Below are 15,100 nucleotides of genomic sequence, written 5' to 3' on the forward strand. Positions count from 1 at the left end.
ACTTTGCCAGTAAGAAAGTAATACACTAATCAACTAAAGTTTTGTTGTACTGTTTTTATATCTGTGACTAGACAAATCAACCTGATAAAGTTTTCTTTAATTCACTAGCTATTTTGCATATGTCTTTTCTGGTCTGTGAAGTTTGTCCAGTACAATTCATCATATGTCTTTATATTTAATTCTCAAACTAGGAGTCTTCAGATCACAACCAGATGTGTACATACACATGTAAACCCCATGGAGAGGACTTTGAGCCAGAGCTTACTGCTGCATCTACCAAGAAGAAGGGGAAGAGACCCTTTCCTCACAGAACTATTCAACTCTGATATTTTATTCCAGATTTCTTCATCTGGAGAGTTTATGAAATCACTTTGTAAGAGTGGACTTGACTGGATTAGTGATACATTAAAGTAAGCAGTGAAATTTAACTAAAGCTGTGTTATCACAAAGATGATTTTATGACACCCTATTAGGCAGAGCAAGAAGGTGTAGAACTCATATTACTGTTTTGTAACCCACAATATGATATCAGTAACTCATATGGTAAAGCTGTTTTCTTTCTAATTTTAAAGAGTTTTGAATGCATGAAGCTATACCTATAAAGTAACTGGAGGATAAAGAGGGAAACAACTTATTATTAGATGCCTCTGCTACATAAAAGAAATAATAGAGAAAGTAGGAAGAAATACCCTAAGGGTCTAGTGGCAGAGAGTTTCTTGGAGCAGCAGAAGCAGAGAGATTTTTGGAGTATGCCTGAGCTGCCAGAGCTGCTGTTTAGCAGGCAGCCTCCCTGGTGTATAGATAACAAAGTAGTCTTTGAGTCCACCATTAGGACTTGACAGGAAGCATCAAAAGGAAGTCTTATAGAGAAAACTGATAGGCAGCCACGTAAGTCCAGTGGAGCAGCAGACAGAACAGATTGAAAAATCAGCATATATTCACAAGGGTTTTAGACTGAAGCCGGTTTAAAAAGAAGTAGTTCTCTGGCTACTTTTTTTTTTTTTTTTTTTTTTTTGAGATGAGCTGTCCATGTTTTCAGAGAGAATGGACAGGACGAGCTCTGGTAGATGTGGGGAAGCTCTTCCCAACCTTCTAATGTAATGCTCAATAAGAAATGTGTCTTCCTTATTCTGAGGGGTGTAATACCACTTAGCCAAAGACATTGATATTGATGTTGGTTGAATGTTTTGATGTTTTGATTTGTTTTGTTTGTTGATGTTTTGATGAATCCCATTTCAGCACAACAATGGCACTTTGGGGACTATATTGAGATGCCTACCCTTAGAATCAAGACACCCGGAAACAGTATAATAAAGTGCAGCTATCTCAAAATATTATCTAAGGAGTACTTTTAACTAGACAGATTTTATAGGGATAAATTTGTTCATTGATGCCTGTGTCTTTTATTTTTTAGGGCAGATACCATTCCTTCCATATATCTTGTTGTCTAATACCCCAACAGAGAAAACACAGAGTACTTAGCAATGCAATGTTATAATTAACTGACAGTTATTAAAACAGCTGACTTGTCTCCAATATGAATGTTCCTAGGGAAGAAATTGCAATCAAGTAGCACCATATGGATATCAGAGAAATTTGGATTAAACAGAAAAAGAAGAGTGTCTAACAAAAAGTGATGAATGTAAGATTTTGTTATGCTGGAAAGTGGACAAAAATTTGTTCCTGGGTCTACAGATGTTATAGTTGGTGAATCTTGAGTTAGAAAAATGTAATTAATAACACAGGAAGAGTAACAGGACATGTTTCTCTAAAACAAGTGCCAAACAGTTCTACTTTTCTACTTTCACATCTCAGAGGAGTTCTAAGTTTTGCTGTATAAAGGGTTAGTACTGCTTTTAAAATTTATTACAAAACACTAGACATTGAAAATCTAACAGTGGCAATCAGCAGGAAGAAAAAAAAAGGTAAACAAAAAAAAGGAAAAAAGAAAAAAAAAAAGGTATCTTATGGCTTAATATTAATAAACCAAAATACATTTTGGTTATGTTATAGGAGTTGATGCAACCATAGAGCAGCTGCCAATCAAGTCATGGTTTATGTTTCTTAGTTCCTTGCTGTTAAAAACAATCAAGGTTTCCATGGAAACTACAATTTTATCACATGGTCCTTTTGTAGTCTTTCAGCTACAGAACATGCTGTGAAGGAAACATTTCAGAGTGTTTTGTACTTCTCTATTTCTTAATATTTTGAATGAAAATATTGTTAACTCACAGTCACACTGTGCCTACTAGGCAATTGCTTTTGCAATGTCCAATAAGGACTATATTAATGAAAACAAGATTTTATTCACTTCTGAAATCTTCCACAGTAGAAAATAAAATGAAAAACAAAACAGAACAAAACAAAACAAACATACACACACACACACAAAAAAACAACCTCACTGTTTACAGTTATGCTACAAATATACTTATTTTAGTTCACATGTAAAATTATTGCATTTTATATATACTTCTTTGTCTCCCATTTCATTCAATCCAACCATATGCATAATAGTTTATTTTTTTATGTATTTTTGAAATATCTTGTATGATTATATTTTTAAAAAGAGTGCTAAATATTTCATTCAAATTTATTATTACCTTACATTAGCAATATAAAAGCAAAAATAATGTTGCTCTGTGGATTCATGTTTGTGAAATTCATTGCTGTTCTTGATAATAAGAATGTATATTTACAAATACATCAAGAGTAGTTACAGCTTGATTCTTTCAGGTATATAAATTGTTGGTATATACCATTATCCCCATTAATGTCAGAGTCTTACTGTTATTTGGCAGAATGAGTAATCCAGCCACAAGCTAAAGTGCTACTCCAGCTGGTATGAACACTCTTGAGAAAAAGACACCTAGCACAACAATTTAGTAATGTGTCCCACAAAGGCAACAGCAGTCTATGAGACTCAGCTTACACACAGGCAGAAGAAATAAAGTTTATAAGCACAGGTTTATAAATCTGGATGCACTATTTCCACTGAAATAGATTACTCACCTTGAAGTATGTTGATGGAAGCAAACAAATATAACAATTTTTTAAACTTTGGAATCCATGATTTTACTAATTTATTGGAGGAACAAAAAGATAGTTCTGTGAGCTGTTCTCTCAGGTTCTTCCAACTACAAAAGAAACAAAAATAGTACAATTATGCAGGTTCACTGAGAATTTAGGGATAAGTCTTGAAAGAGAAGAAAAACTGAAGAATCATTACCACAATAGCTATATCAGTGGCAAATTCTGTTCAGATCTTGAATTTCCTTGCTTTTTAAATTTGCAGGCATTCTATCACTTTTTCCCCCCATTACAATCTTACTCTCTAGTGTACTGCATATAATAATTTGTCTCATAGGACATCATATTCTTCTCATAAATGCATCATTTATTTTTCAGTGTGAATGGCATTTACTTCAATTACAATTCTACTTTTATTATTAGCAATAGTTATTTATTGGACATTGGTATTAAATAGAGAGCAGTAAAATGGATAGTATTAGTGATTCTATGTGAGCTGATGTTTTAAGTACTTCCCTTTATTTGTATACATTGCAGTTGTTGTGACTGAATACTGATAAATAACAATAAACTATAAAATCAAATTAAATCCTGTAGTGTCAATTATCCTTTTAAGTAGACGGGAAATACTGAAATGGACTAAATATTCAGCCTAGCTTGTTTCAAATATGTTAGCCACCTTAATGTGCCTAGGAATTCAGGCTGGATCACATACTTGTTTCCTCTTAAATGTGCTGTATAATGATAGATCAGGCAGATTCTGAGCAACACTCCATTTCTAAATTGGTCAAAGTTAATTACAAGGCAGCCAGGGCTTATATGAGTTAGGGAAACCCAATTTTTGCACAGGTATGCTTAAGCTGGTTCACTGCATCATTCTCTATGACACTGTCAACTCATGTACCCGACTTTGAATGGTGTGTGCTGTCAGACCTAGAGAAGACAGAAGGCCATGCAGGCCTGTTGGTCCACATGCTCTTCATTGTTTGCTCAGGGCTGGTGCTGATTTTCCCCATTCTCGTTTGTTTAAGAGGCCTGGAGGCTTGCAAACAGGCAGCTGTAACAGAGACTGAGGGAAATACTTTTCATAGTATTCAAACTGCTGATTCTTTTTATCCTTTAGGCTGGTCATTTTCTGACAGTTTCTCATTTTCTATGTAATCTGGCCCTGTGGACAGATGGGTACCCTTCCTGAGGGTTTCTCATTGGTTTGCAGTTTGTGCTGAATAATAACTGACAGAGCTCCCCAAAACTGCACTGGCTTAGCCACAGCTGCTTCCAATGCAATCAGGGAAGAAAATGTAGCTGAACTGTTTTCTTTTACAAAGCACTCTTTCTCTCATGCCTCATCTCCACACTTGCTTAATATACTCCTCCTCCATCGTTATGCTGCGTGGCTTTTACTAATACTGCACGGATGTTGTTTAAACAGGTTCAGCAAGTTGTTGTTTTCACAGGACTACCTCTGTTCCCTTGGCTGACACCTTTTGTATAAGAGCAGCAGACTGCACCACTGCTGCTGCTCCTTGAATCTGGGAAACAATTTCACAGTGAGGATTTGCTTCTTTTTCTCTACAGGCTGCTTGACAGTGATGCATGAGGAGGCTCCTGTGAGCAAGTGCTGCCCTCCTCTCTCTCCTGACACAGCCATTGCTTCTAGCTGTGTCACAGCTTACAGAAGATCACACTGGAGTTGAGGATTCTGCTCTAATCACCACAGTTTCTCTCTGACATTGCTGTAAATGGGATCATTCAACAGTTTGGTCTGTGGTAGCATTAAGACTTTCTTTCAGTCATTCCACCAATAACTGTGCTTCTGATTGTTTACATATATAAGGTCTAAATACAGAAACATAGAAGAGAGGGTGAAATGCAAGTATCTTACCCTGATATCCAGAGAACAGACTGTCCTTCAGATGTTGTGCCTATCTTATGATGAGTAACATCTTGGTTTAACCTGTAGCTAAGTAGGAAATAGGATTTTCGTCTGACGAAAACGGTAATGGTGGTCTTTGTTAAAGTGTGGCCAAAGATATCTGAAGTTACAGCTATTCTCCATTTAAAGGTAACACAGAGCCAGGAGTGGATTGCCAATAGAAAGGTAGAAAGTAAAACAGGGAGAAGAAAATAAGGTTACCAAACTTGGGACTTGGAAAATTGCCATCGTCTGCTGCATCTCTTCTCTGTGACACTGGGCAAATCCCTGATAAATCAGCTACAATAGTGACAAGTTGATATTTCACCAGATGGGAATAATTTAGAGGAGAAGTGGAGAAATATAGGATACAATGTATCTATGACTCAGAACTGATAGAAAATTTTATATAAAGATTCTTTGCAATATAGAAGCTGGTTTCAGCTCTTGAAATAAAAGTTTGTATTGTAGAGAGTTTGCTGTTTGTGCCTTTTTTTTTTTTTTTTAAGAAAGATGTAGAAACTTCTTTTATATATGTTTTTTTTTTCAATAAAAAGTGTAAAATTAAATAGAAAATAGATAATAAAATTAAATAGAAATATAGATATAAAATAAAAAATAGAGATAATAATATAATTAAATAGAAAATAGATAATAAATTCATAGAAAGAAACTCAATTTATATGTCAGGACCTCATAATTTTCCTATCTTTTCTCTTTCTTTTTATCTCTGTTCCTACCTTTGATCTCCAGACTCAAGGCATCTTGACTACCCTTGGACAAGAAAGAAGTTTTCCTGTCTTTCACGTTAGTAAGAAAAAGAATGGATCATAATTATGAGGGTGACACTTTTATAGAGAAAGAGATGAGAGAGCAGTTACCACCTCCAGCACAAAAAAAGTCATTCTATATTTGAGTATATCCAGAATCAAGAAAAAAAATATATGGCAAAACATAACATAGACCAGCCAGTATTTTCATTGACAGAGAAATAGCATCTTATTTTTCTCCAACTATCTGCTGCATCAATAAATAAAACTGTAGTAGTTTTATGGCTTTGTCTAAGAGTAAATCCCCCCAAATTACCTTATGTTGTAAGGGTTAATATTATTATTACTTTACAAACCAAAAATTAGTAAGCAAAAAGCAAATGTTAGAGTAAAGCCAAATCTTTGCCAGCTCTTGAGCAGTGATACTTAGTCTATTGCACTGAGTAACCTCTCTTAGTTTTAACTCTTCCTCTCTCAAAGTGAGCCACACCTTAGTTTTTACAGAGTGCTGTTTATTCATTTATTTATGTATCTATGTGCCAGAGAGTGTGGACCTGAAGAACACAGTTGTGGACAACACGGAATGAATCAGAAGCTTTTAAGAGTTTAACAATCCACTGACAAGACATTTCGCAAAATTCTTGTAACAGTGGCTATAGAACAGTGCAAGGACTCATATAGAAACATAACCTGTTGGAAAGGATATTTCTACATGTGAAATATTTTCTTTCACACAGTTTTCTGGAAACAGAAATCTTATTGAGAATAAAATATCACAAAATCTCTTCTCCTTTCTCCCTCTCCACAAAACAAGCAAACAAACAGACCCATCTGCTGCCTTTTGTTGATGGTGAAGAACCCTTAAGGCAGCTGGGAGTGGAATATTTGCCTTCATCATTGCATACAATAACATTCACATATTTACAGTGTGGTAAAAATTAAATACAAGAATGCAAAAGAAGTCTTAGCCAGCTTGAATTTCATCTACATAAGTGGGTGTAGAAGTGGTGCTTGAAAGATCAGTACCCTAGGGACGATGAGACTGGAAAGTTATCCACAAGTATAAGTGAATCGGTTTACTGTACCAATCAAGCATGCTGGCAATGAGGACCACCTGCCAGAATAATCTCTCTCTGAGACTCACTTAAGGAACTAAATCACCTGCTTAAAGTTTTATTTAAGTGAAATGGCCCAGAAAAGCAAACAGAGTGCAGCTTGTCAGCAGGTCCTCAAGGGAAGGGCCATTTGTTGCTTGTCTAACTCGCCAGTGGATGAGCATTGTGTTTTTCACTTAGCCTGAACAATTGAATGTTGTGTTGAGTAGGTAATCCTCCCCTCCTACACACACATACAGAGTGGCTCATTAGGCATGCCAAAAGACTTATGGTTTTGGTCAAAGTTATATTTCACAAGAAAAAACGGGCCAAATCAGCTGTTGTGATAGATGTACGTGCACCTAAAGGTCTTTCTAGTCCATAGAAGCAAGTGAGGCAAAATAATTCTGATATTCTGGTAGTTTAATTTTGTGCTACTTTGAATGAATTTTACACGGAATAGCTTTTCAATATTACTGTATGTATTACAGTAACATTTACATATTACCAGTAATATGTTGAATTTCACTCAGTCAGATACAGGTACACAATATGGAATTGTTCCTGCTCTTGAAAAGAGCAGAAATAAGGTATCACACAGACACAGACACAGACACAGACACACACACACACACACACACACAAAATAAATTAAAAAAAAATGATTAGTTCAATTTTACAGGTAGAAAAGTGAAGATGGAAATTTCAATGTCTCACCTAAATCAACATCAGAAGTTGTAGCCTTGCTAGTACATCGTCATTTTTAGTCACAGGCTAATACCTCACTTGATTGCTGAATTTGTTCTGTGACTGCTGTAGGATAATTGCTGACTTTAGGCATTAATCTGAGACCATGTAAAAAAGCTATCAGTCGCTCAGAAATTATTAAAATTGCAGCTAATTTCTTTTTGTGCCAATGTGTGTATGCAATGACATCATAAGACATTTGGGTGCAGAATTCCTGCACTGTGATGTGCCTTAAATTTCCCCAGGTTCTCTCACTGAAAATTCTTTGTATCACTTGGCACTGGTATTAAAAGCTTACTGAAGAAAAGCTTCAAACACTGTATTATGTCTCATACAGCCCTATGTACAAGCACTCACTTCATTCTGAAAGTCTGATTCTGTCATCCACAGTAAATTTTCATTATACTCCATGTATTGCTACATTGCTTCTAATGTGGTTTTGCATGCTTCAATATGAAAGAGTGAAAGCAATGGAATTAATCTCAGTATCTTTTGGCTGCATTAATTCATTAATTCTGGGAATGATTTTTTTTATTTTTTTTATTCTCTTTTCCCTCCAACATTGTCTGTGTGGGTCAAAGAAGAGTAAGAGAAAACATTTTTTATTTTTCAGAATTTATTTACCAATACAGTGATATTTGAGGATAAGCATAATTTGGATGGCTTTAAAGTAAGATACAACATTCCCTAACATTCTTTGTTTTGGAACCAATAGAAAAAGACACACTTAATTTTGCTTAATTTTTTCCCATCTCTTTTTTTGTGTGATTTTTTTTTCTGAACTCCCTGTTTGGGGGCACCAGGAAAGGAAGGACCTAAAAGTCAAGCTAGGTCTTTTGCTTAAAATGTGTTCTCTTCTATGTCACAGAGATATGTAGAATAAAAGTTGCTTATTTTTTAATGAGATATTTAAAATGCTATCTTTTTAAATCTTTTTTAAAATGCTATCTAATCACTTTTTTCTTTGTTTTCTTTCCACATATTTTTTCTTCACAATGAAATAAAATAAATAAATAAAGACACCATTAAAATTACATTTACTGATTGAAATGAGAATAATATTGTGATGTAACGTGCTATTTACAAAGATCTCAGGGTGGTCACAGAAGAATTGCAACGTAACAACTCATTAAAATTAATGCTGTATACCATCTAAAGAAAATTAAAAAAAAAAAAAAAAAAGGAAAAGAAAAAGAAAAAAAAAGGAAAAAGGAAAAAGAGGTCAGACAATTAGATCCAACAAGGTTTTCACTATTGTAATGTTGGATAGTTTATATAAAAAATAATGGTACAATGTCAAACACTTTTAAACTCTCTGAATGCACAGAAGGCTGTTCTGATATTTTGAAGTTCCAATTTTTAAAGTGTAACTTCCATCATTTGTTGCTAACTTTAAGTTCATAGTTCATGACAGATAGACCTTCCCTAAGAGAAAGAAAACTGCATGAAGGATACATTAGTATGTGAATGGACATGTATACATCACACAGAATTAAAAATAAAATAGTTCCTCTGGAGTTGACTAAAATTCACAGCAGTGTGTACCCTCTTCAGTGTCTGGGAAATTTACTGCAGGAGTAATTCAGTGAGCTGTGATAGTTTGTGAACAGTGTTCCTGAGAAAATGAGAAACAATATTACTCATTTTCCAGAGAAGTCCAGAATCTTCTCAAAATAAAGTATTGGCATCATTAATGTGGGAAGTGTGAAATGATAACCAGTCCAGGGGGAGTGGGGGAAGGGAGGCACTGGGTAGTGTAGGGCATAATTAGTGAATGTTAACATCAAACCCCATTGAATAGAAATTATACCAAAGAACAAAACACAATACACGATTTCCTGAGACAGCAGCTACCCAAAACTTCTGGACAAGTCAGAAGGAGCTGACAGTGTTCAGAGCCTAGAAAAAATCCATCCTTTTCTTTGACTGCTAATGCCTCAGTAATACAAATTTACTGTATAGATCATTGTGGGTAATAATAATCACGCTTATTCTATATTTATACATTGTACACAGGTTACAAAGTCAGAGGAAACTCTAAATAAGTTTTAACTTTAAATACGCCTTTCAATGTCCTTTGTTTTTATTTACCAGGAGAAGTTTTAAAATTACAAGGCTTCTGCTTCAGGCATCTGCAGGAAAAGTGACCATTAGGAAAACAGAAAATTTCCCATTTATATTTCCTACACACAAAATAATACAGCTGATGGCACAAAAGATATGCACTATAAAATTCTTGGGGCCCCTAGATGGCAGTCAATGGAGGGATTAGAAATGACTTGTCCCTTCAGCTTCAGAAAATATATAGCAAGGGTACTTCTGTGAATCTCTTTTGGGACACTACACTAGCAATTCCTTAATTTGATCTATTGAGAGTAGCTTATTTATTTCACTTTGCTTTGCGTTTTTTGTGACTACCTACCTTTAAAATTTGCACAGGCACCTAACTATTAATATTTTTATAAGTCTGCATGATAATATACATACTTGCTCTATACCAGAACATACATTTGTGAAAAAAAATAATTGCAGTAGAGGAAATTAAGGGATGCAATGGGGATGCATATTGTGCAGGACTCATCATTTTTGCCATGTTCTGCAAAATACAGCTCACAAGAAAGATGTGCACTGAAGCACAGACAAGGAATATGTATGAATTTACTGGCTGTGCTCCTCTGAGAAGGATGGGACTTCTGGACCTTCAGAAACACCCAAGATACAGGGACTCATAGAACAGCACTAATGGTTAGCACAGAGAGAAGGGCCTTTCATGCCATCACACCCCTCAGACCCAGATAAGTGTTAGTCGCTTTATTCTAAATCTGCTCTGGCATTAGATTTCCAACTTTCTGAATAACTTTAGAAATTATTTCAAGTCCTCTACACTCTTACATGTCTGAGATGTGAATGGTGTGCACAACCAAAAAGCATGTTTATAGCCCTGAGATGGATTTTTAGGGCCACTATAGAAAGAAATGCAGAGTTCAGTGATCTTTACTCACTGCTATTCATATGCATAAAGAAATTTCTTTGTCCCATAAAACTTAATCTTTAGCTAAAGTACTGATTCTGAATCATTTAAATTGGACTGTGTTATAAAGCATTTTAAAGTATAGGAGCTAGTCTCTCTTTCTCAAGACTTTTATATTAAATGAGCTGTTGTGATCAAGTTCCAACCTCTGCTATGCATAAAATGTAATTTGATATTTAAACTGAGTAATAGCAATTTAATTTTCAGAGTCTCTGGGAAAGCAAAGATTCCAATGAGTCTGACTTGTTCTGTAAGTTATCAGAAAAGCAGGATTTGAGTATCTTTTCTTGGGATCTGAAAAGAATCCTTTTGATTTGTTAGTTTGTATGAAAATTAGACTCTTTTGTTTAACTTCTGGCCTGTCAGGCTAAGTGCCTTACATTAAACTTGAATATCCTTGAGCCAGATTCCAAGGTCCTTATCAAAGATCCAGCTCAAAATATTTTAATCATTGTGTGCTTCTAAATTGCAGTAGTTGAAATTTGTCAGAGATAAGATCAAGTGAAAATGGGAAGAATTTAAGAAGCTGGGCTTGGTCTTGCTCCCATGTTGAAATAATTGATTCAACTGGGAACAGGATTGAATAACTGTTAAAAGTTAACAGTAAAACAATGCAGCTATAGTTAAAGGCAGAAATGATGGGTTCTCTTTATCAAGTAAAATAAATTAAAAGCATTTAGTTCTCATATTTAATCAACTATATTTGGGTTATTTGCTGTAAGGAAAATACAAAAGTTCAGCAAATTCGATATTTGCCTAGTTAGATTTTCCTTTGAGTACATTTCTTGTGCACTGCTTTTAATATCTTATGCACAAGTACAGCCCAATATTAAGGTTAATTCAAATGGATTTCACTGTGGTCCATACTCCTGGAAAGGACAAAGGCATGCTGACCTTCACGTGCACACTCTTAAATGCCATGATTTTTTCATATGATTTTCTGGAGAAACATCTAGCTTTTGATACAGTCTTTCAAAAGATCTTTTTCCCAATCAGGTGAAAAAAAAAAAATAAAGATACTATGATTATTTATTTTTCCCCATATAGAGCTGTATGATAGAGCTTTCTATGACAAGGTCTACAGAGAAAATGGTGCAGCTAGTAGTTTTCCACTTCTGGCTTGGAGAGGTTCATTTCAATTTTCCTATTCGCCTTTGTATTTTCACTGCTGGTTTAGGCAGCGATCTGTGGTTCAGGAACTAAAAGACCTTCTTTCATCCTATTGTCCTCTATTGATTTTACTGGGACTTAAATACTTTAAAAGGTCTTGGCTTCAGTTTCTCTGGAAAGATTCTTCAAGTGTTAGCCATCTTGTCAAACATCTAATCTGAATCAACTCATTTAGATTTAGGCTTCTTCTAGTCTGCTGAGAGAAGGAAGAAAGAACTTCCAAAAGCTCTTTATCCTAAAATATGTATTTAGAATAATAAAAATATGCTGGGATGAATGTCTCTCTATCTTGATTTGCTACAGAGGAATCCTAAATGATTAGCTTAGACTCAGTGTTAACTATTCAACAATTAGCTACTTGTGGTGAATGGAACCACCTCTATCCCAATACCTAACTACAGAATAAGAAATGTACCTAAAAATCTCACTAAGCATTCATCACAATAAATGTTTTCATTAGTGAGAGAAGACATCATGAAGCAAATTAATTTTTTGAGACATATCAGCAGGAGAAAAAGGATTTGTTTAAAGGGTCAGAGCCTAATCCCCCAGTCACTTTATTGAATACTTCATTCTTCTTTCATGACAGGCATAATCATGTTGGAATAACATAAGGGTATTGACATTTAGTGACCTGTTTGGCTGTTTTATCTGGCTTAATAAAAAAGATAAAAAAGCTTGGTTTTATTTTTTATTTTTATTTAAAAAAAAATATCTGAATGACTGTTTACCCCATGTTAAAATGCATAATGATCTGCTATGTTATGCTGAAAGCTGCATATTAATAAACTGCCATTAGTAGCTACTGTACCAAAAAGAGTTATAAAATATTCTAATGGAAGAATTACTATCTATTCACTTATTTTCTCAAATCTCAAGGTCCATATGAAAAATAAAATCTATCTCCTATACCTAAAAGTTATTTTGCAGACCCAGGTTAATAAAGTCTCCACTCTAAAATATATCAGAATAACTGTGGGAAAAAGATACATTTACTACTTGTCTTTCTGACAGTGTTGTAATACAACTTTTAAGCACTGAGCAAAGTATTACTACTGTTAATGAAAGCAAGGTGCACACTCTGTACACTCTTAAAACAGCCTGCTGAAGACTTATAAAATAACTGTTATTCTTAATTACCAGGGAAGTTTTACCTTTTTGTTGTTGTTGTTTGTTTTTGTTTTTGTTTTTGTTTTAATTTTTCTAGGGGGTAAGGTAAGAACAGATTCTTTAACTTGTTTTACTATACATTGCAGTATAACAAAACAAAATCTATTCCACATATACATAACTTTGTCAGCAATTATAATGAGAAAAAAAAAGCCTTAAAATTGTAAACATTTGAATGTTAAAAGCTTGTTTAATTATAGCTAATAAAACTAAAGTTGGAGTTGAATAAAGAGACGTTGCTCCAACAAAATATTATGTGGTTTTGACTAATAACAAAACTAGTTTATAAACTAAACAGGAGGAAATTAAATGTAAATTCTCTTTCATATTCCAGTTAAAATGGTTTCCCTTTTAAAAAATGCATTACAAATACAACTAGGAGACCAGAACATCTCTTACAGTAATCATATTATGTTATGTTCATGAAATTATACATGCCCTTCCTAAAATCAATCTAAAAAGCAACCTTCCTTCTCATTTTGCAGTACAGTTTGATCCTAATTTTGAGGATCAATTTCCTAAATGCCAGTTCAAAAACCTCAACTTCACAAATGCTTAGAGGAACTCCTTCCATAAATGAGAGGATCAGACACTCCAGCTTCCTCATTATATCACTTCTGCATCCTCAAAACACCCTTCCCACCATGACCACCACTAGTGTAACCTTTGTAAAGAGCTGTCACAGGGAATCTATATTCTGCCTCAAAAAAATGTATTAACAATATGGGCTGTGTCTTCTGTATGTTGAAATTAAGTCTGAGATGAAATTCCTTTTGAGAAAACACCTTCAACATAGGACAGAGAAAATAGCAATTCCATTTTAATGATACTGCATCAATTTAAATTGCACCAGAAGTTGAGTATGGAAACCCATAAGGGGTCACTTCATAAGAATCCTTGTACACTTGCATGAATAAAAAGAACAGTTCTCAGAGTGTGAGAATTAAAGTGTTTAATGCTTTCAAGTGACATTTGTGTTTCTTCAAATGTGCTCTATACCATGTTGGAAGTAAGCTAGATTTCCTGAGCTGAAGAGGTTCCTTGAATTCTCCCCGGTCCACCTGAATATGGTATTTTGTGTAAGTTAGTACAAGGCTTCCTTTCGTGTCAAAGACACTGAATCAAGATCATAGAGAGAATATTGTTTAGCAGTTGAGAAATAAAGACCTGAAATAGATTTGTCTGTCCAGAGCAACACAGAGTAGAAAGACATGCAGATGAAAAAGCTAGGAAACCATGACCGGAGGAGCAGATTGTTCTGGCTAGAAAATCACTGATACAAAACCAAAGGTCAATCAGTGGAGGAGAGAGCTTTGACTGAATATCTGCTTGGCAATTTTGAGTTGATATTTTGATAGATCACAATATGCTGAAGATGGCTCAGAACTATGCTGCTATCCTCCTGCCTTCTAGAGCAGACAGTTATTTGAATTAATTAATACCAATCTACTTTTAATAGAGTGTTTCTGAGACACATTTCAGTAACAAATGTTACACAACAGAAAATAAAACACAGCCCTGTCTGATATATGTGGAGCCTCAGCTGTACATATTTGACCCCTATTTTACACAGTTGCGGCTCATTGATTCTCTCTTTTAAACTCCTGGACCGAGCATTCAGCAATCATTGGACCACCCATATATCTTCTGAGCTGATTTAGTCTATGAACTGTAACCCTGCAACAGGGCTGTAATGTTTCTGGCACCTACAATGCTGGTTGCTTGTCATTATGACATATAACCTAGAAGATGTACTTAAGAACAAATAACCTCAGAAGTGTTAACATGCCATCAGTCTTTTCAGCTAAAACAAAGATGGGGCTTGAAACTATCCAAAAAATGAATAAATGACCAAATTCACACACTATCCCAGAAGTCACCAAAATTCAGGTTTGGATCCAAAAGTGACAGAGAAGGAAAGAAATCTAGAAAAGACCTAAATAGCACAAAGATCTATTCATTTTACTTTACATTACAATACTTCAATTTACATTTACATTACTTCATGAAAGGCTGTACAGTCAGGTGAGCCATTTTTCTTGTTTGAACTTGAAAGATTATACTCTTTTACATAAAATGTTTACAATTGCTGCATGAACCTGATGATGGACAAGCTTAAATTATAAATATTTTCCTTTTCAAAGTTTATTAGAAGTGCCAATATGAACATAGA

At 34.7% G+C, this 15,100-nt stretch overlaps 1 long non-coding RNA gene across 1 annotated transcript; it reads left to right on the top strand.

Annotated features, from left to right (window-relative positions):
* The first annotated feature begins 4,311 nt into the window (after positions 1-4,311).
* Positions 4,312-6,953, top strand: LOC110352477 (uncharacterized). Its single transcript, XR_002401518.4, has 3 exons — positions 4,312-4,462; positions 4,609-4,768; positions 5,699-6,953. It is a non-coding gene; the product is annotated as an uncharacterized lncRNA (long non-coding RNA).
* The last annotated feature ends 8,147 nt before the right edge of the window (positions 6,954-15,100 follow it).

This window comes from Anas platyrhynchos, chromosome 2, assembly GCF_047663525.1.
Source record: "Anas platyrhynchos isolate ZD024472 breed Pekin duck chromosome 2, IASCAAS_PekinDuck_T2T, whole genome shotgun sequence".
NCBI classification, from domain to species: Eukaryota; Metazoa; Chordata; class Aves; order Anseriformes; family Anatidae; genus Anas; species Anas platyrhynchos.